Genomic DNA, 22,058 nt, shown 5'->3' on the forward strand with positions numbered 1-22,058 from the left:
ACATCCATTGATACAGCAGGAGTAGATTATTGATCTGGAAGAACAGGTGCAAAGCCCAAGTGATTAAACTGAGCAGAAGCCCTGGGTCAGGTTGCAATATTTAGCAAACAAAGAAAAGCCATCCCTAAGAAAACGGATGGCATGGGTTGAATTGTCAGGAAACCCTCAGTACCTCAGACTTTATGAACAATAGAATTTGTTGGGATAGACTGAACCCACATTCTAGAAGGAGAATTATTTACACTTTACTACACAATTAACATTCCATAATTATACAGCTCAAACTCCAGTTACTATGCAATGGTATTCTGCTGGAGAATACCAATTACTCCTCACCAAGGAACTGCTGAAAATCGTTAGCTTTTATCAGTAAGTCTGTCTCAACAAATTCTATTGTTGTTTCATAAACTCCTGAGTTAGAGAAATCCTCTAGGAATTATTATAAATAAATATATGAAATGAACAGATCTTACTTATTTAAAATAGATATATGCAGGTACAGAGTAGTGCTCTTCACGGCCAACGCATACAGGCCATGTTAGTTGCATAATGCATGACTGGGAACTCGTTCACACAAACTTTGAGGAATGGCACCCCTGGAGTTGGGCAACACGGTGGCATTGGCCAGATAAGCAGTCTCCCGTACAGAATGTGCCTCGTAGGGCTTTTTCCCTTTGGCTCTACCAGGTAACCAAGGCTCTTAGCACAAAGTGATGGACTCAAAAATATTACTTGACTATATTTCCACAGGAAGGCAATGAGTCTTTGTGAAACTGTGATGGGGCCACCGCCAAAGTGGCATCGCTCATAAGAGACGAAGCTGTTACCCTTATATAGACCAGTCTGCTCGTCTGTCTGCTCCTGTGTCTACTCTTTCAGGTATTTCACTGTTTCTAGTTGAAGAGAAAACAACAACAACAACAAAAATAAAAAACCCAAACAAGAAACAAATGACAATCTTTGAGACAGTGCAGTAATGGAATTCTTAAACTGGGACTATGTGGTTGAACACAGATGTGTAAAGATAGAATAAATGTCTAACTTCTCGGTGAATATAACAGTTCTGTTTCAGGGAACTTAACCTGACTTAGGATACCTTGCGGACAGGAATTAAAAACGGTGTTGCTGAGAGCTCCTGCTTGAGACGAAAAACATGGAAGCAAGAAAAGAAGTCTTAAAATCTGGAAGCTTCTCCCACCCAGACCAAAGCTTGGGGTTGTCTTAGTGCTTATAGCTTCCCAATGAGTCAGAAGATGCCTAAAGACTTGGATCTGCCTGTCACCTTGTTTACTTAGGACAATTCTGAGCCAAGAGTCACATAGTTTGAAAACTGTGAAAAGAAGCAAATCATTTGTTTTAGCTATTACAAAGGTGAGAAACATTGAAAAGATTAATGGCACCTCCTCTCTTCTGCTGAACGAAACCCTACACGCTGATGGCGAGGTAAAAGTGAACTGTGAAGAAGGAACAGAGAGAAGGGCAGGTCTGGGAGTTGGTGGTGGTGGTTGTGTATGAATCTGTGTTTGTGAGAGAGGATGCATGACGTCTTTCTGCAATGAGAAGACCGGTGACAGAAACTCAGTTGGGTCCTGGTCCATAGAGTCCTGGTCCTTCTGTTTTCTGAAGACGTGCTAACCTCAAAATGCCTAAATGACAGGTGGACAACAGACATACGTGGAGAGACAGGGACTAAGACAAGAAAGAGCATTGGGGCAATGCTTAGTGTAGAACGAATGTTCCTTCGAAAGCATTCAGTTCACATCTTTGTTTGTTTCAGAACAAAATAGAACAAAACCACTGCCTTAACAAAGCAAACACCTCTGCAGGCCCAATGCTCCCCTCAACCCACACGTTTATCATCCCCTATTGAAAGGGTCAGGAGCTGGCGAGAGCTACGCCTCCACATTTTCTGAAGCTCACAATCTGCCATTCAATGTTTCTTTCACTTGCTGCTCCAGTCTTGTCATAAGTACAGTCTTACTCAGGCAATTTACCCAGGAACATGGTGATAATTCTTCCTGGAGACCAGGGTAGAAGGAATCATATAAAGTATATCCAATTGTGGCTATTTCTAGGTTAGCGTTTAGAATCTATACCAGTGAATAAATTAAAGATGATTTTGTATTAATCAATACAATCTGAGTATGAAAACGTGTTGATTTGTGAAGCCATTTAAACTCTGTCTCTTTTAGCAATCTAAAACCATTAAGCCAATAACAATAACAGGTAACATTTATTGTCCTTTCTCTGAGTCAGGTACCATACACTTTACACGGATTGTCTCATTTACTGCTTGCAACAATCCTTTAAGGTAGGTGTTATTATTGTCCTCATTTTACAGCTGAAAATGCTGAGGTACAGAGAGGTTTAGCAACTTTCCCAGAGTTACACAGTAAATGACAGAGATGGGATTTGACCCTGGGGGGTGTGGTCCCCTTACCATCCATAAATCCAACTAATTAACATTAAATCTCCTGTCTTCCCACAGGACTTCACCAATTCTCTTGAGTTCTTGCCCAGACCACTGAAGGGAGTTACCCCAGAGCTTTAGACCTACAGCCATCCCCAGTCCCAGTGCCTGGCAGAGAGGTTCACAAGGGGTGCTCTTTGCAGTCCCTTGACCTCTGTTTCTGATTGGAGCATCCTTATCACTACTGAAGTTCCTCAGCACAAGGGTGAGGGTCTCAGAGTAAAGGTCTAGCTGCATATTTATGGTGAGTTGGAACGTGTGAAAGAAGATCCAGGTTACCCATGGACAGGCCAATGAGAGTCCTGTTAGCATGAAAGCTTGATACATCCCTAGCTGCGTGAGTTAGGACTGACGTCTGGTTCTCTGGGCTAAGACTGCCAATATTGGAGAGACCAATGGCTTCCTTTGACCTTCCAGGCAGCATGCCAGATATGGAAGGCATGCCCCTTGAAGAGTGAAAATGTTTTGAGGTGCGGAATCTTGAGACATCTGTTGGGAATTAACAAAGGGAGATTTTTAAGTTCAATGCCATTCAAGTTATTTTCTGCTTTAGTACCACAGGGACTTAGTATAAGGTCCCTAGAGGAATAAGACCATAAAGGGATTATTAATGAATCAAAAAGCAAAGGAGAGCTGGGCTAACATGCACCCTTAGGGAAAGAGATGGAGCAAAGCTGTCTTGCTTGTCACTTAAAAAAGGAGTTTGGCCCAAATGGGAAGATATTTCAGTATCTTCAGCCTTTAACAGGCTGTAGCTGTTATAACTTGTAATCTGCTTTCTCTCTGCCTGGGCAGGACCTGGGTTCCTCCTTGCCTGTCTTACTTTCCCTTTGGCTCTTTCTAGCCTATAGATCACGTGAGTTTCTGCCACATCTCCCACCTAGCCCTCTGACCTGCCCATCACCCTCAGGCTCTGCCTCAGAGCAACCTCCTCCTTTGTCACAGTGGCCATGGGGTAAGTCTGCAGGTTTCTCCACTCTGGGACCTTCCAAGGTCTCCTGGAGCTTCAGGAACTCCTGGACCCTTGGACAGAGACCTGCCGGGAGAAGCTCAAAGTCAAGGCCTCCTTCTACTAACCACAGCTGACCATCAGGTTGCCAAGACGTGGCTATCACTTTCCATCATCTTCACTGAGAAGGAAGGTCGAAATCTGTCTTCCTGTAGGCGTTCTTCTCCAGATTTTAGGCTTTATCTTGGAGAAGGGAAATCAGGACACACACTCTGAGCGCTTCATCCAATTTCTCTCTTTCTATTCACCTTCTTTTCCCCACAATCCTTTTAGTTAGAAGAGGTGAGCTTTTGTCTTATTTCCCTGACATTGTAGCCGCCTTTAAACATGGAGCAGCAAACCTTGCGTTCTGGCAGTCATGGGCAGAAAGGATGGCTTTTTATACTGTGAAGAACTCTGGGAATTAATCCACCAGGCCTAACCTTGATGTAGTAATGGGCTCTATAGTTAAAGCTACAGCAAACCTTTATCTTCTTTCACCATAAAGCCTGATTTTATTGTCTTTCTAAAGAGGGTAAATACACTATATCTACCTCACCGAGGCTTGATAATAGCTCTTCAGAGGCGAGAGAATGCAAGAAAACGTGATCCAAGGGCGAAATTAAAATGTACCGCTTTAACATTTGCAAACCATATTTTTAAAACTGTCATGATCTAACCGTTGTTCCCTCAAGGGCTCCTTATGTTGAAGATTAGCACAGAATTAAACTGGGAGTATATTTCTGTTCAGGAAGTTGATTCATGTTTTACTTAAATTGAATTACTCTTCTCAGTAACAGATGTCAGGCACCTATGCCCTAACCTGTGTCCACAGTAAAGGGACACCTTGTCTATGGGTCTTTTGGTGAGAAGTCATCCATTTTCAGGATGCAGCAAGAGATCTTTAATCCAGGAAGACCACTTGAGACAGTATGGGGTTTGGAAAAACACTCAGTCGACAATTGGGAATCATAAGCTGTGGTCCTTGTTTTGCCAATCCTGACCCCTGTGATTTAAGGGGACTTAAAGGGACTCAGTTAATAACCTCTTTGGACTTTAGTTTCCTCATTCAATAAAATGTTGTCTTTGAGGTCCATTCTCAACCTATGTATCTTTACTAAAAATGCTCATTCAGCATTCTTCACTTAGAAAGCTATGAAATGCTGCCCTCTTGTGTTTTCTCAAGGTTCATCTAGTTTAAAAAAGTTTTAATAAATTCTTAATTTTAATTTAATTAAAACTTCTTTTTTTAAAAATTGATCTGTTATGCTCAGTTCCCATTGAATCAAACATTTCTGATACTTTATTTTAAAAGAATTAAGTCCCCTTTGAAACGTTAACCCCATTCCATTAAAGTGGTCATCCTTTCCTTTGGAATGCCGAAGCCACGCAGATGAACTATCCTCTTATAGCCCATGTGTCACCTGGGGACACCATATCCTGGGGGAATTGTGGAAAATATGGCCCAAACACAAATTCCAGTGCCTAGGAACACTTAAGACCTTAAAATGATTTCCATTTCTCAGTTCCCTCAGTCAGACTCAGTTCGAGTCAGATTTTTGAAATATTTTAACAGAAGTATAACGTATATGCAGAAAAATGAACAAACCGTAAGTGTAAACTCAGTGAATTATCAAAAAATGAACTCAACTCTCTAACCAACACCTGAATCAGGAAAAAGAACATTACCAGGGCCCCCCAGATCTCCCTAGTTTCCTTTCCCAATCCCTATTCCATTCTTTCCCCCCGAAGGTAACCATTCTCTTGATTTCTAACACCACAGATTCATGAGGTGAGGGTGAGGGAAGCATTCCGTATCTTCATCTGGGTTGTGTGTCTAGGGGGATATTACATTTTATGTAGTACATATATAAAAGTACTTTGAGCTCAATACTTAAGATTTATGCATTTTGCTACGTTCAAGTTATACCTCAACGGGGGCCGGCCCAGTGACACAGTGGTTAAGTTCACACGTTCTGATTCGGCAGCCCCGGGTTCACTGGTTCAGATCCTGGGTGCGGACATGGCACTGCTTGTCAAGCCATGCTGTGGTAGGCGTCCCACATATAAAGTAGAGGAAGATGGGCACGGAGGTTAGCTCAGGGCCAGTCTTCCTCAAAAAAAAAAAAAATTATACCTCAATAATTTATTCCAGCTTTTCTAGCTGTTCTCAATGGTATAGCTGGTCCAAAATAACCTTCCTTTTATGTTAAGACCTTCAACAATCATGGTACAATGATCAAACCCAGGAAATTATAATTGATACTATGCTATTAACTAAAGTACAGACCTTATTCCAATTTCACCAGTTTTTCAACCATTGTCCTTTTTGTGTACCAGCATCCTACATTACATTTAGTTGTTATTTCTCCTTCATCTTCTCCAGTCTGTAACCGTTCTTATAGAAGCAGAACCGTCCACACCTTCTCTTTTAGACACACTAATTCAATCACACCTGGAATTTCATGGTGTTTAACAGCTTTTCTGGAGTTTGGATCCTGATTTCCACCATCTCACTAGTTCTTCTCTTCGAGCTTCACTTCATCCCCGTACAATAATCCACTGTCACCAAGGATTTGTGGCCCTGTCCCCAAGTCTCATTGCTTCTTTCAAGGAGTAGCTGTGTCAGGTGAGGCTGACACTACTCATCTCCTGGAATTCTAGTAAATGATATTTTTTATGTCCTGTGAGCTTAGAAATTCATGAGACCTTTGCTGTCACTTCAAGGCTGGCTCAATGGTGGTGTTACCTTTAGCAGCTTTGACATGTGGCAGGGCATAGTGAGTTTGGGATGACTTAGACATCATTACTGTAGCCAGAAACCATCCTGCTGTGTGTGGCTAGGTTAAATAGGGTGCTGGGAAGGATATACAGGTGTGTGTGAGGGAGAATGGTGATTTCAGAGCAGGGAGAGAGGTAAAAAAGGAAAGACAGCAGCTTGCACAGGGAAAGAGCACGTATTGAACACTTACTGGGTGTCTGGCACTTTCCATGCCCTATCTCATTTAACCCTCGAAGCACCTCCACCTTGTTAGGTATTTCACTATCCACTTTAGTAACGAGTATCCTGAGAGAGATTAAGTAATTTGTTTAAGGTCAGACAGCTAGTGAATGTCAGAACTTGGGATCAAAGATATGTGCGTACAGATTTCCATTATATATGTGCTCTTTCTCTTATACCTCTGGGCTGCCATGAATATAATGAGAATAATAACATAATAATAATAAAATATGATACAGGAACAATAAGAAGAGATAGGTGATCTTCCTATAAACACTTATTATGGGTCATTCAACTTACATATATTATCTTACTTAGTTCTCATAACAACACTACAAATTAAGGATTACCATCATGCCTAATAGACAATGGAACTGGAGCACAAAGGATGTTATTTTCACAAGATCATGCAGTTATTAAGTATTAGAGCAGGATTTGGAAGAAGTGGGCAAAAGAAAATTTTGTGTGGAATATAAACCCGTGAAAATTTAAGAGATGATTTCCAAAATAAATTGCTTGAAGCAGTTTGTGTAATTGATGTAGATAGGTTTTGACCCATTATTGGATTGTGAAATATATTAAGTGGGTTGAAACCAGCATCAAAAAAAGAAGAAATAGGATAGAGTATAAACAATCTATTTACACATGGTAAAAGAGTGTATAGTTTCAAGAAGCTTTTCTTTGTAAGGATGTGTGTGTGTGTTTGCATGTGTGTGTAAGGGATCATGATGTAAATTTTCTTATTGTGTGAAAAAAGTTTTAAAAACTCTGATATATTTGGTGACAGTATTTCGTGGTTTAAAAAACAAAACAAAACATGTTTTTGGAGTCAGAGACATCTAGGGTCAAATATTTGCCCAACTATAATTTTTGTAAAAATCTAAGTCTTGTCTGCTTGCTCATTTGCTGCTATCCAGTGGGAGAGTCTTGTGGAAAAGGTTTAGAGAGTCTCCTGTATTTTCTTTTCATAAGGAGTCCTGTGTCTCTTAATGCTTACCAAACACCACTGAAATGCATTTCGTGGAGGCTCTGCTCCAAACATGCTCCTATGCATGATGGACTGGACCCCACGGACCTTTGCACCTGATTCTCACATATCATCCACCATGGCATCTTTCTCCCTCTCTCCACACCTGGGAGAATCTTAACGTTGTTGAGGGACCAGGGCTAACGCTTGACTCAGAGTCTGACACATCTTTGGGATAGAAGATGTTTATTCTCAGAATCATTCCTTTCCAGATGGTTCACACCCGAGACCTGACTAAGTGCCCAAGCTTTAGGGAGATTCTCGGGAAGGAGAAGACCAGGAGGTCATCTAGTCGTGGAGAAATGCAAAATGATTAAACTCTGCAGGAATTTCAACTCCCTTTCGGCAAGTACCCTCCATTTTTCCAGGCTCGCTGCCCAAACATAGATTCACTCTGCCTCTTGCAAGTGTCTGCATGACACCGTGGGAGTCACTTCATGGCAGAAGTGTGGGCTGGAGAAGACTTGGCTTAGTATCAAAAGAGATAATCTGAGGATGGGGAGGAGAGTCAACCTCTTAATGTTTCCGCAACCCTCCCGTTTGCAACTAGATTCCTCTTCTCTGGAATTTTAACCTCTACTCCTGGAACAGAGAATATTTTTAAATGCTTTCAAACTCAGAAAAGACCCACACACAAATTTAAACAATGAAAAATAAAATAATCTCTGTACAAAATTTAAAAGCAAGGCATACTAATTATAGAGAGCATTAGCAATAGAGAAAAGCAAAAAGAAGCAAATTTATATTATCTATTTTTTATCACTCGGGGAAAACCTTGGTTTACACCGTGGTATATACTCTTTCAGACCTTCTTTATGCACATAAGACACAATTTGTTTGTTTTGCTGGTATGATTACCTTTGTCACTTAAACTTCACATATAGCCATGATCGTTCCTTAAGATAATTCCTACAAGTATAATTACTGTATTTCCTGAGTCAAACAGTACGCACATTTTGAGGGGTGTTTCTTTCAGAACCGGTTTTCATACACATTCGCAGTCCTGCCTCTCCCTTCTAACCTTCGTATGTATCTTGAGACTCACACCACTGTTGTTCTGCTGTAGTCTGTAATACCCCCTTTTGCTGAGGAATTATTTGTGATAAAAGGCAGTGTCTGGTTATTCCCCTGAAGGGTAGCAGAATATGCCACTCCCAAATATGCCACTTTGGTATAAGGATTACCTTGAGCTGAAGGAAATTGAGAAGCAGATAAAGGAAAATTCTCTGCCTTCCTCCTATTTGCCTAAAAGCAGGACATAAATTTATAAATGCTTGCCCCCTTTCAGGAAGGACAGAAGGTAAGCACCAGAGGCAACTCTAGGCTCTTATCAGCCTAGAGATGGCACCAGAGGAATCTACTCAACAAACCTTGCTAAAACTAGTCCTTATCTACCATTAATTTCTTTCTTTTTTTTTCTTCTTCTTCTTCCCCCCAAATCCCCCCAGTACATAGTTGTATATTCCAGTTGTAGGTCCTTCTGGTTGTGCTATGTGGGACAGCACCTCAGCGTGGCCTGATGAGTGGTGCCATGTCTGCGCCCAGGATCCGAACTGGTGAAACCCTGGGCCGCCAAAGCGGAGCACGCAAACTTAACCACTCGGCCGCGGGGCTGGCCCCTACCATTAATTTCCCTGTGTATTTATCTTCCCATAATTTGCTGCCCCTAGAAGCTCAAAGTCCTTTTCTCTTGTCTTGCTACTTCTCTAAAAATCTGTTGTTCTTTTGTCAATATGCTATACTGTATAAGCCCAAATTCTAAACACTGCTTTGAGTTACTCATCACTGGTTACCCCCATGTGTTTGCACAATGCATATGTTAATAAATTTCTGTTTGGATTTCTCTTCTTAATCTACCTTTTATTAGGCCAATTTACAGAGCCCCAGCTGGAGAACCCAAGAAAGGTAGAGGAAAAAGATTTTTTTCTGTCTGCCATAAGATTAAAATGAGCTCAAGGGACGATCTTGATAGATCTTAGATATAAATATTGTGAAGTGAAGTTCATGGGTACAGAGACTTAGAAGCATAAATATAACCAGGAAGCACAGAGGAGCCAGCTTTTTACGGGATAAACATGACCAGTGGTAAAAGGGAACTAGGCAAGCTTGTCTTCTAAGAGGTCTTCCTAAAAAGCAACATTGCAGCAAAAAAAACGTTACAAGATAAGAGGGGTAATTTGTTTGCATACTCACACTTATCAAATTTTACATGAGAAATCCATCTCCTTATTCTTTGAGGTATAGCTCAAATTTTACCTCTTTTTTTTTCACTGAGGAAGATTGTCCCTGAGCTAACATCTGTGCCAATCTTCTTCTTTTTCCCCTATGTTGTATGTGGGATGCCGCCACAGCATGGCTTGATGAGTGGTGTGGAGGTCTGTGCCCAGGATCCAAACCCACAAACCCCAGGCTGCTGAAGTAGAGTGTGGGAACTGAACCACTATGCCACCAGGTTGGCCTCTGAAATTTTACTTCTTTAGTGGAGCCTTCTGTATCAGTCAGGGTGCAGAGAAGCAGCACCATTAAGGGACATACACAGTTGTAAAAGCTAGTTTATAGTCTTTGTAACACTATTGTCTGGATAGAATGCACCGTTTTGCATACCCATCAGCCAGGTATAAGAGTACTATTTACTCTACGGCTTTGCCAACAGAATCTATCACCATAATTATTAATTTCTGCCACTCTGATAAGTAAAAAATGATGTTTCTCCTTTTAATTTGAATTTAATTATGAGTGTGATTGAAGAACTTTCCATAAGTGTAAGGAACATTTTGTATCTTTTTTGGGGGTTATTTTCTCCTTCATGTGTTCTGCCCATTTCTCTATCAGGTTTTGGCCCTTTGTTATTTGATGTTTAAGAGTTCTTTATGTGTTAGTGATACTAGCTCTTTATCTGCAATTTATGCTGCAAATATTTTCTTCCATTTTGGAATTTATCTTTTGACTTTGCTTATAGAGTTTTGTGCCGTGCAAAGCTTCTTTTAAAGAATTTTTATTTTTATCCAATTGAATTCGTGAATCTTTTTTCTATTGTATCTGAATTTTTAGACATATTTAGAAAGCCTTTCCTTACAGGTTTCAAAGGAAACTACTTATGTTTTCTTCTATTACTTTCATGGTTTCATTTGTAGAATTATGTTTCTTATCCATTTGGGTTTTTTTCTTGCATAGAGTGTGTGTTAGGGATATAATTTTATCTCTTTCTAAATAACTTTCCAGTTGTCCCAACACAATTTTGGTCCCGGGGATTGGAGATGCCAACTTCTTGATACATTACATTTCCATATATGTTCTTACTTTCTAGTCTATTCCACTGATCCATGGATCTATTCATGAACTAGTACAATACTCTTGTACTTCTAACAGCTTTCTGGTATATTTCTCTATCTGATAGAGATTTCTGCCTCCCCCCACCCCTTAGTGGCTCTTCTTGTTTGGTGTTTCCCTGGCAATCTTTCATGTTTATCTTTTCATATGACTTTTAATTTTAACTTATCTCATTTTGAGATAAAAGCTTTTGGGTATTTTTATAGAGGATTTACGACATTTTTATTAAATTATGGAAAACTAACATATTTATGGTGTCATTTTACTCAAGAACAGCAATGTCTGCCCATTTGTTTAAGTTCATCAGTCTTTCAGGAGTGTTTTAAAATTTCCTCATAGATTTTGCAAATTTCATGTTAAGTTTATTTCTAATTATTTTATCTTTTTTATTGCCATTGAAAATGGGATTCACTCTCCCATTATTTTTGTGTATATGATGGATATTTGTTCTTATATGTTAATTTTATATCTTGCTATCTTGGTGATCTTTAAAATTGTTTGTATGTGTTTTAGTATTAATTCTCAAGATCCACTGGTTCTTTAATTTTTTAAGTATTAGCTTTTTCTTTCTTAAAGTTCTCTTTTTTCCCACTAAATCTGCTTAGCCATCTTTATAATCTCTTGTTCTTATTCACATTCTCAATTCCGTCTTTTATTTTTTAAACATTTTAAGCATAACTTATTATGTGCTTATTAATTCCATTATCTAAAATCTTTGCAGATCTCATTCTACTGTCTCTTTTATTTCTGCTGGCTGTTGCTCATGGTCTCTTATTTCCTTACGTGTTTTGTGATCTGTTTTTGACCATGTATTCGTATTCCTGGGCACTCTATCTGTGGAATTTTTGAGCCCTGTGTTTAGAATGAGTTCTTCCAGAGAGGATCAAGTTTGCTTCTGCTAGATGTCTAGGGACAATAGCAACACGTGGCCAATTCAGAACGCTTCTTAGCCTGGAGGCTTCTTAATTCACATAGATAGGATGAATTTAGGCCACAAATCGGATGTAGTCTTTCTTAGGGCTACCGTTTCTTAGGGAATCTCTCTCCCTACCCATTCACCCAGTTCCAAGATAAAACAAACAAACAAACAAACAAAACTTTACTGTCTACCTTTGAGAGTGGGTTTATTTCTAGATCTCTCTTTCATTGATAGATAGCCATTTAGGTTCCTAGCTGTATGTGGGGCTCTCCTAGAAGAATTCCCCCCTGGGGGCGGGGGGAGGTTCTAGGCTTGAGCCTGAAAGGCTGTCAAGATAGAAGGTCAAACTCCAAGGTAGGCAGATGCCCCAGGACAAAAGCATGCTTAAGTGCTGGCTCACCTCTGCATTCCTGCCTTTTATTAAATTTTGGCCTATAAGATATTTTTTGTCCTCTTCTACTAGTTTGAAAATGTATTTTTAAATCTTTTATTTAAATATGTTATACAGCTTTTTGGGTTTTTTCAACACAAAAGTTGCTAAGAGAACCTAGGCTATCCCACCTCTGCCAGACTTGGAGATATAAGGTGACTTTTAAGACATCGAATACATTTTATTATTTTATTATTTTATTTTTTTTGAGGAAGATTAGCCCTGAGCTAACATCTGCTGCCAATACTCCTCTTTTTGCCGGGGAAAACTGGCCCTGAGCTAACATCTGTGCCCATCTTCCTCTACCTTATATGTGGGACGCCTGCCACAGCATGGCTTGCCAAGCAGTGCCATGTCCATACCCGGGATCCGAACCGGTGAACCCCAGGCTGCTGAAGCAGAACGTGTGAACTTAACGGCTGCGCCACTGGGGCGACCTGGAATACATTTTAAATGAGTTAAGATTATGATATAGATATTTATTTATACACCTAGAAAGATGGTGGTGTAATGGTCAGTGAGAACAAAGAGTTACAAAATCGTAAAGAATATGAGTTCATCAGAAGATATTCACAGAGATCCTGTATACAGAGAAATAGATTTAAACTGTGGTTATTAACAGTGGCTGTTACAAGGAGATTGAATTTTTGGGTGATTCTTATTTCTTTGATTTCTTCTTTTATAGTTTTCCATAAAAACATGAATTATTTGGCTAAAATATAAAAAACTATTTAAAAAATCATATAAATCTAAACTGAAGCATTTCAATACTAAGCAGGAATGGTATGTTTTTTTCAAAGCCATTTCAGTACGTTTTACAATTTATCAGCTTTGACTTAAAGTCTCTCTCTGTCCACACACAGGCACACACACACACACACACGCACACGTGTTTTTTGCGCCTCTGGGCAAAATCACTTGAGTATGGGCTTCTATCTTCTGTAGAGCTGTTTGGTTTCTAGGAATGAAAGACTTTCTCCAAAATGAGGCTGTCAGTAGAAAGAGAGCAGCTGAGGGTGGTCCTCTTTCATTGGAGTCTTCCAAAAGTTTGAAGGTAGTTTGAGGAGTTGAAATGACCTAGATAATGTCTTCCCTGTAAACAGAAAATCGAGGAGATAATCCTCCAAATGCTTTCCAGTGGATGATTCTATTATTTTGTATGAATGTTCCCTGGCTGGAATGATTTCTCATTTTTCTCCCAGTACCTCATTTAACTAACTCCAGATGAAGAATCTTACAGCTTGCAACTCTTTTAGAGTCTATCTTATTAATCGGTCTTTCTAGAATTGATCAGAGAAGTATAGACAGAAATTTAGTATAGCAATCAGTAGACCACGAGCTCTGAGGACACCATAGCAGACCCTTTTCTGGGCAAATGTGCAAGAAAATGCCACTCCAACAAGGCCAACTGTGCATAAAAGCAGATGCTATAACGCAATGAAAAAATTTGGGAAAACAAAAAGAATACACTGAGACTCCAGGAAATTCCACTTGTATGTATCACAAAATTAGAAAAAAAGGAAAGACTGTGTCGGACTATTCAAGTCAATTCTTTTCTTTCAGATAGCCCCACAGACTTGGTGATGACCAACAGTCATTTTAATTGTGAAGTTGAAATGTATAAACTATATTCATAATTTTTAATGGGAACTACATTCTGAGACATGCTTTAGGTTTATCAGAATTTCACACCCTCACCCACAGAATTTTTGCTTCCTCTAGATGTAACTCAGTTTAAGTACCCAATAAAATTATTAAAAGCTCTTACAGGGTTACAAATGAATATAAATTACACCATAGTAGTAAGTCGATTATGCTACATTTACTTATTTCAAAGAATAAATGGACACATTTATTTTGATCATAGATTTGAAACCTCTTAGAGGAAAATGCATTCTTGTCTTGTGTAGTAAATACAGATTTTGAGATCTTGTTCAATCTATCATCACAGGCTGTCATGAATTACTTCATGATCACAAATGCTGACAGATTAGACTTGGCAGGTTCACTTCGCAGGACGTTTGGAATGAGCTGATGGTTTGTCAGCATTTCTCCCCCACTGTGAGCCTGGATCCTTGTGTTGGATACTTCCTCGAGGCGAGGAATATGCCTAACCCTTTGTGGTCCTCGATCCTCCTCTGGGTTTCTAAACAGAAGTGTTTTGTGGTATTTGAGAAATCAAGCAGATTAATTAGGCAGGAAGTTGAATGCCATCCTATGACCTACAAGAAACCTTTTTCTTATTTAACTTCTCCATGCCTCCATTTAGTTTTCTAAATGGATGATGCTATGCGCTCATCCTATAACCATAGATTTATAGCGAGGATCACGTGTGACAGTTTATTTCGGAAAGCTTTGAAAGCAAAATGGCTAGCCCACAAAAATTCTTCTCACTCTCAAAAACAAGATTTTCAGATAAGGGAAGCAAATGAGAAAGACAGATCTAGGTGCTTGAGGGATCCTCCTGGTAGTTAAATTTGACCAGATCACTCTTGTGTTTAGAACTTCCCTTCGCACACAGAGTAAAACCCAAAGTCTTTGCCTATAGGCTTTACACCCTCTGGGCCCAGCCACCTCTCTGACGTCATCCCTCACCTGCACTCACCTTGCTCACTCCTCTTATGCCTCACAGGCCTCCTTGAAGTTCCTCCATCCTCAGAGACTTTGCCTTCCTGGTTCTCTCTGCCCTTCCTCCAGTTCGTTCCACAGCTGGCTCCCTGCCTTCATTCAGTCTCTGCTCAAAGGCCCTCTCTTGGGGCTCATCCCTGACCTCCCCATCTAAAAGAGCAGCTTTTGTCCATCTATACCTACTTGTCTTATTCTTCTTTCCAGAACTTAACAGTGACATGTCGTTAGTGCCCTCAAGGGAGTTCTGACTCCCTGTGACCTTGTGTACAGCAGAGTGGAAACTTGCTCTGTCTTTTTGTGCCATCCTCTCACCTTCTGCTGCTATATCAGACAATGCTCTGCTGCTATTCATAGAGTTTTCGTGGCCAATTTTTTTGGAATTGGGTGGCCAGTTCCTTCTTCCTAGTCTGTCTTAGTCTGGAAGCTCTGCTGAAACCTGTCCACCACGGGTGGCCCTGCTGGTATTTGAAATACCAGTGGCAAAGCTCTCAGAATCACACACAGCAACATGCAGCCAGCACAGTATGACAACCAACAAACAGGTGGTGTGGTTCCCTGACCAGGAAACAAACCCAGGCCATGGTGGTGAAAGCACTGAATCTTAACCACTACCAATGGCATTATGTCGTGTATTTATTGGCTTATGTGTTTTCTGTCCCCCTCCCTCCATGAGTTCCAAGAACTTCTTTTGTTTATTGCGTATCCCCAATATGTAGAATATCACCTGGAAAGTCATAGGTCATGAACAAGTATTTGCTGATTGAATAAATATGTAAATAAGCTCGTGGCTCCTGAGGCTCCTGTCACCTGCCCTATTAGTCAGACAGCCAGCATGTGCTACACATATGGATTTAGGTGAATGACTTAAACTGATGACAGCCACATGGGAAAAATGAAGGAGGCATAACTGATTAATTTCATTCAATTCGATGTAACAAACACCAAGCCCCTGTTATGAGTAAGGCTCGGTGTTGGAGTTGATACCAGCCATCTGCTTCTCTGAAGAAGCCTTGTGATTGATAGTTTTGCACAGGAAGAACCTAACCAGAAAGACTTCCTCAACCAGTTGGGAAACCCCTTCTGATTCCCACTGAAATAAATTTAAGTTGACAAGCATTTCTCACATTCCTACTACAAGCAAGACACTACGCTGCTGTCTGTCCCCACTGACATGCTTCACAACGCATCAATCTTTCCAGTTTGAATAATGGCAAATCTAATTCTCAGGGGAAAGGACTTGGTGCAGGAATACAGAACAAGATTATAGACTTTTTTTTTAAAGATTTTATTTTTTTCCTTTTTCTCCCCAAAGCCCCCCAGTACATAGTTGTATATTCTTCATTGTGGGTCCTTCTAGCTGTGGCATGTGGGACGCTGCCTCAGCGTGGCTTGATGAGCAGTGCCATGTCCACGCCCAGGATTCAAACCAACGAAACACTGGGCCACCTGCAGCGGAGCGCGCGAACCTAACCACTCTGCCACAGGGCCAGCCCCAAGATTATAGACTTTTGCAAAGCTGTATTAACCTGAATGCTTCTAGAAGTACAAATATTATATTAGAATTCGATTAGAGTCATGCTTCCACACTGCATGTGCAGTTTGATTGAGACAAGAAAAAAGTACATATTACAAGTTAGCCAAAAAAAACATAGCTTTCTCTCATTATTGTCTGAACATCTAGAACTCATTTTTGTGCAAATATTTGTAGAGTTTATTTCTGGTATATTTTATCTATATAATTTCATAGGCGTAAATTTTAAATGCACACGTATGTATGAGGACCTCATTATACAAAAGAATGGAGTAAAAAGAGTGGAGGGTATGAAGTAGCATCTGGCACAATTAATATAAGCAAACAGTGAGAATTTACTGGGTGCCTGGCACTCTTCTAAGAACTTTTATGGATTAAATCGATTGGACAAATTAATTCATTTAATACTCACAACATGCCCACAAGGGAGGCCCTTTTACCACTCCCATTTTGCAAATTAGGAAACAGGAGCAACATTAGTAACTTGTACAAGTTAGTAATTGTGCCAGAACTCTGTGCTAGAATCCACGCTGTTAGTCACTATTATGTTGTCTCCTAGGAAGCATACATTCTACCTGGGCAGATAAGAAAGAAATATATTAAATATTAACCAGAGTTGACAGCAATAGAAGAGGTATCTCAAGGTAATACAGAATTTTTTTTTTTTTTGGCAAAAACCGACAATAATTACTGCAAGAGCTCAAAGGAGGGAAAGGCAAGTTCTGCCTGGGATGGAGTGGACCAAAAATCAGAATGGCTTCTTCATCACAACAGCACTGCTGGAAGCAAGAAATAAGGGGAGCAATGCCTACAAGATTTTGAAGCGAAATTATTTTTAAGCTAGAGTTCTATGCACAGCCTAACTAGTAAGGAAATTTGAGGGTAAATAACTACAAAATCTCAAAAATATATCTCTGCCTCCCCACACACCTACCTTAAGATATCGCTAGAGGATGTCCTTCATCAAAACAAGGGAGTAAAATTCGATCTAGGAAGATGTGCAAAATTGAAAACAGGATATCCAACACAGGAGAGAAATAGAGAGAACCCCCAGAATAGCAACTGTGCTTCAGGCGTAGAGGGCAGCCACCCAGAGTGAAGAGCATGACTCAAGAGACAAGCTTTTGAGAGTTGTCATCACCATGCCTGTGCTGTTGAACCATCTTTTTAACCAGAGAAAACCCCTGGAGGATGTACTCAACCCAAACAAGGGAATATGCTAAGAAAGAGGAAGATATGATATCCAGGAAACAGGAAAAGCTAATCTTGGAGAAAGGCAGAGGGAATTCCAAGTAGGATAGAAAAACAAAGGCCAGGATGAGAACTGAGCAGCAGATCTATAAGAAAACCTGCCCAGAGAAGGAGAAATGTTTAAGAAAAAAATTTTATCTGATTAAAGTAACCGCATGGAATGTTGTACTGAAGCGTTGTTGGAAACAGTTGGAAAGATTAGCAAAAAACAAAGAGAAAATGAAGCAAATGAAAAAGCAAGGTAACTCCTAACATCAAGAAAAACTAAAAGAAGATAGGGAAAATAATCATAAATGTTATGATGCTTTTATAGGAATAATATTTGCAAAGCATACGAATGGAAACACTCAATATGGATTTAACCAAAAATTGTAATCTCATTCTATTGGGAAGATAAAAAGGGGAGACATGGGGATGGCACCATAAAGATCTACATCCTCTTCTACCATAATAGGAAATATGTAAGTGATGTTTAAAACTGATTAGTAATCACATAGTAGCACATACATGTTACTTAGAAATATGGGGATTTGAACATGTCAGAAAAAAATGCTAAAAGAGTGAAAAATGCTTACTTCTGGTGAGTAAGACTATTTTTTAACAAGCTTTTAGTGTTATTTGAATTTTAAAATTACATGTATGGATTACTGTAATAAAATAATATTTTAAAAAATTAAAAGAGTCCATGTGAGCTTTCCTCAAATGTTTGGTATCCAAAAGGCTCTCCACAAAGGTTCTTCTTCTGGTATTATTATTATTGGAAAGAATCTTGGCTTATTGTAGGATGATATTGAATCTAGCAATATCTGCCACTGACTTTCTGGGGATTTGGACAGGGGATATTAATTCATTGAACCTGTTTCTTCATTTGTCAAGTGAAGGGGTTAGCACACGTATATAATCTCTTTGGCCTGCTCCAGCCCTAATATGTTATGAATAGAACCTTTTATGCAACACACATACACTGACAGGGTGCTGTCACACAGGAAAAACTTGGCTGCTTTTAAAGTCCTGACTTTGATCTGGGCCATAGATCCGAGAAGATGAGGAATGCCTTCGTCACTGCTTCAAGAACATGAAAGGTGATTGTGAGAAGGGGGGACTCCAGTACCACAAAGGACAGTAAGACAATATGATTTTAACCTCTGAAATGATTCTTACCTTGCAGAGCCAATGTATTTAAATAGGACAATCTACTTGAATGCATTCTGTAAAGTAAAAACCCTACGCAAGCATAGGAGGTACTGCTAGCATTGTTTAGAAAGGAGTCAGTGCACACCAGTGGGGAAAGCTCTGGCCTGGGAGTTAAGACATTTGAATTCTAGTGTTGACTTTACTCTTAACCCTCTGGGTAAGCTTGGACAAGCTCTCTCATGTCCTTTGTCTCAGCTTCAGGATTGGTAACATGAAGATTGACTCAGTTGGGGTTTTCCGGTTAGCAGAAAAACAAATCAGATTTGGCAAAAATGAGATAGTTCACAGAACTGAGACAACAGCTTCAGGAAGGACAGGAACCAAAGATGTTCTGGAGCTCTGGGCTGATGTTCAAGATTGAATGACAATGGGACTGGCCCGTGGCCGAATGGTTAAGTTCACACTCTCTGCTTCCGAGGCCCAGGGTTTTGCAGGTTCAGATCCTGGGCGTGGACATGGCACCGCTCATCAAGCCATGCTGAGGTGACATCCCACATGCCACAACTAGAAGGACCCACAACTAGAATATACAACTATGTACCAGGGGGCTTTGAGGAGAAAAAGGAAAAATAAAATCTTTAAAAAAAAAAAAAAGATTGAATGACAAGATGGCACAGTCACAGCCCAGTGGGAAGGGATGCCAGTAGCCACACTTGAGGAGGGACGGAGGGCCTCTGCTGATGTAGGGTGCCTTAGTCCATTCCATTTGGGCTACTGTAACAAAATACCATAGACTGGGTGGCTTATAAACAACAGAAGTTTATTTCTTACTGTTCTGGAAGCTGAGAGTCTGAGCTCAGGGTGCCAGCATGGTTGGGTGAAGTCTTGCTTCCAGAGTCCCAGACTTCTCATATTCTCATACGGCAGAAGGAGCTAACGGTCTCTCTAGGACACCTTTTATAAGAGCATAATCCCATTCATGAGGATTCCGCCCTTATGACTTAAGCAACTCCCCAATGCCCCACCTCCTAATACCATCACCTTTGGGGGTTAGGATTGCAACATGAGAATTTTGGGGAACACAAACATTCAGACCACAGCACAGGATTAACTCTTCAGTTGTTGGATCAAAGGGAGATGTGGGGTGGTGGTCCCAGGAAGGGGATGTTGGAGAAGACATTCAGGGTTTGGGAGGCAGCTATTTACCAACTGCTATGGAAGTATTTCAATATTTTAACAACTGGTAGAGCTGTCTTGTGTGTATCTGCTGAATGTTAGAGCTATGTCTAGGTATAAGGAGCTATTTATTGTTATTTTAGGCCTCATTGCTAGGATGAATTGAGAGGAAAACTTCAGCAAACACTTTTTTTCTGTCCTTGTCTCCTACCACTTTAAACTCACATTTGGGGGAGAGAGAATCTGGTTGGCCTAGTTTTACAGTCGATGCCCACACTTGGCTAGGGGAGAACAGAGCACCCTGAACGACAATCCCACCACAGCCACATCCAATGGAGTGGAGGCAATTTCTTAAAAAGAACTCTGAGCTCTGTTACTCTAGGGTGAGATAAAAATATTTAATAACTGGTATGGCAGGGACATCAATCAATTAGAACATACATCAGCCCTTGACTAGGGAGCAGGGTCCTGAAGGTCCCTGCCTGTGCAGGGGGTTAACACTCTGTTACCAGTTGTGCTGTTGCAAGAGCAGGACAAATCCTGGGAGTCTCAAAAGCAGGAATGGGATAGTCAACATGGAGAAGGGGAACATGGGAGCAGGGGTTTGGGACACGGTTGTTGCTCTGTTTCCAAAAGAAGTGGGGGAGAGGAATGCTGGGCTGAGGAAAAAATCATAGCTGACTGTTACAGAGGGGTTGGAATGTCACTTTGGTGAAATATTTTGCTTCTCTGAGCCTCACTCCTTGTGGGGAGTCATAAATAACCCATGAAGCTGGAAACTATGGTTTCTACAGAGTGTACGAGGATCTGAGTGGTGGTATTTTTGGCTTTCACAATGACTAGGAAATGGGGAGGGTGTTACTGGAATTTGGTGATGGAGTCAAGAATAATAAACATTCTACAATGTCTGTGGTGGTCATGCTGTCCTACCCAAAATGTCAATAAGGCCTCTGTTGAGAAACATTGCAAGGAGAATTTTCCAGAAGGGGCTGCTGAAGAGAGAACTGCCATGTGTAATGCAATGGACAGAAGAGAGATAGACCTAGTTGGGTGATAAAGAGACCTTTTTTTATTTTTTGTGAATTAGGTCCATAAAGACATCTGTCATTTAATCCTCATGCCCATCCCCTGAGATACAGTTAATGACCCCTTCTTAGACATCAAGAGAGAAACAAGATCACGGTCATGTCACAAACTCAGGATGAGTCTAGGAAGAGTTGTGGAGTCCTGGACTCAATTACTGTGGGAAGCTGGAATTTCTGGACATCTTTGAAAAGGCCCCAGAAATTCGCATATTTGTTCAGATAGAGTTTCTCCTAGATTGACGGAGGAGACCATTAATGGGATCTTCTGGTCTTGTTTCAAGGACTCAGTTCTCAGTAATCTACTAGACTCTGGGGACTGACCTTAAGATCAATTTTGAATAAACACTCCCTTGAAAGGGCTGGAAATTCACACACAACTGCAGCTCAGTGGAAAACTGACTGAAACCAGCCATTCAGATTCAAGATTAACTGAAGAGTCTCGACATTGAAAGTGAAATGCAAGAAGTCAAAAGTTAAAGAGATGAAGGAAGGATGAGTTACGATTTTTAAAAATAACATTTTATATGACTACAAAATCAATATACATTATTGTATAAGATTTTTATCAAATATTATTCTTCTCTATTGGCTGTATATGGATTTTTGTACACATGTCACATTTTAAAATCATCAGAGAATTCCTTATTTCCAATTTTCTATAATTCCATCATAAGTAATTTTTTATCCCCTTCGCCTAAAGCTTTGTGCTAAGGTGCCACTACCTCCCCGAAGGGAATTACAAGAAACACTAAATTTACGTTACCCAACTACCTCGTGGTAAAAATGAAGGACATAAGAGTAGATTTCATCAGATAAGTGGTTTATTATTTAAGTAAGCACTTGCTTGGCGGGGGCATAAGAAAGGAGCTCTAACCAAAGTGGTAGTTGTCTCCAGGGATAAATACTGCATTTCAGGAATTCCGGTCCCTGCGCGTTCATCTAGGGTGGATGACTGTCTTTCCACTTTCCGCCCTCTCCCAAACCCCGGATGCAGACACCAGGTGGCGCTCGCGCCCTTGCAGTACTGCATCTGGAGCCCTTGCGCTCAGCCTGTCTCCTGCAAAGCTGCGCTGGCTGCTGACCCGCGA

Source organism: Equus asinus, chromosome 12, assembly GCF_041296235.1.
Source record: "Equus asinus isolate D_3611 breed Donkey chromosome 12, EquAss-T2T_v2, whole genome shotgun sequence".
NCBI lineage: Eukaryota > Metazoa > Chordata > Mammalia > Perissodactyla > Equidae > Equus > Equus asinus.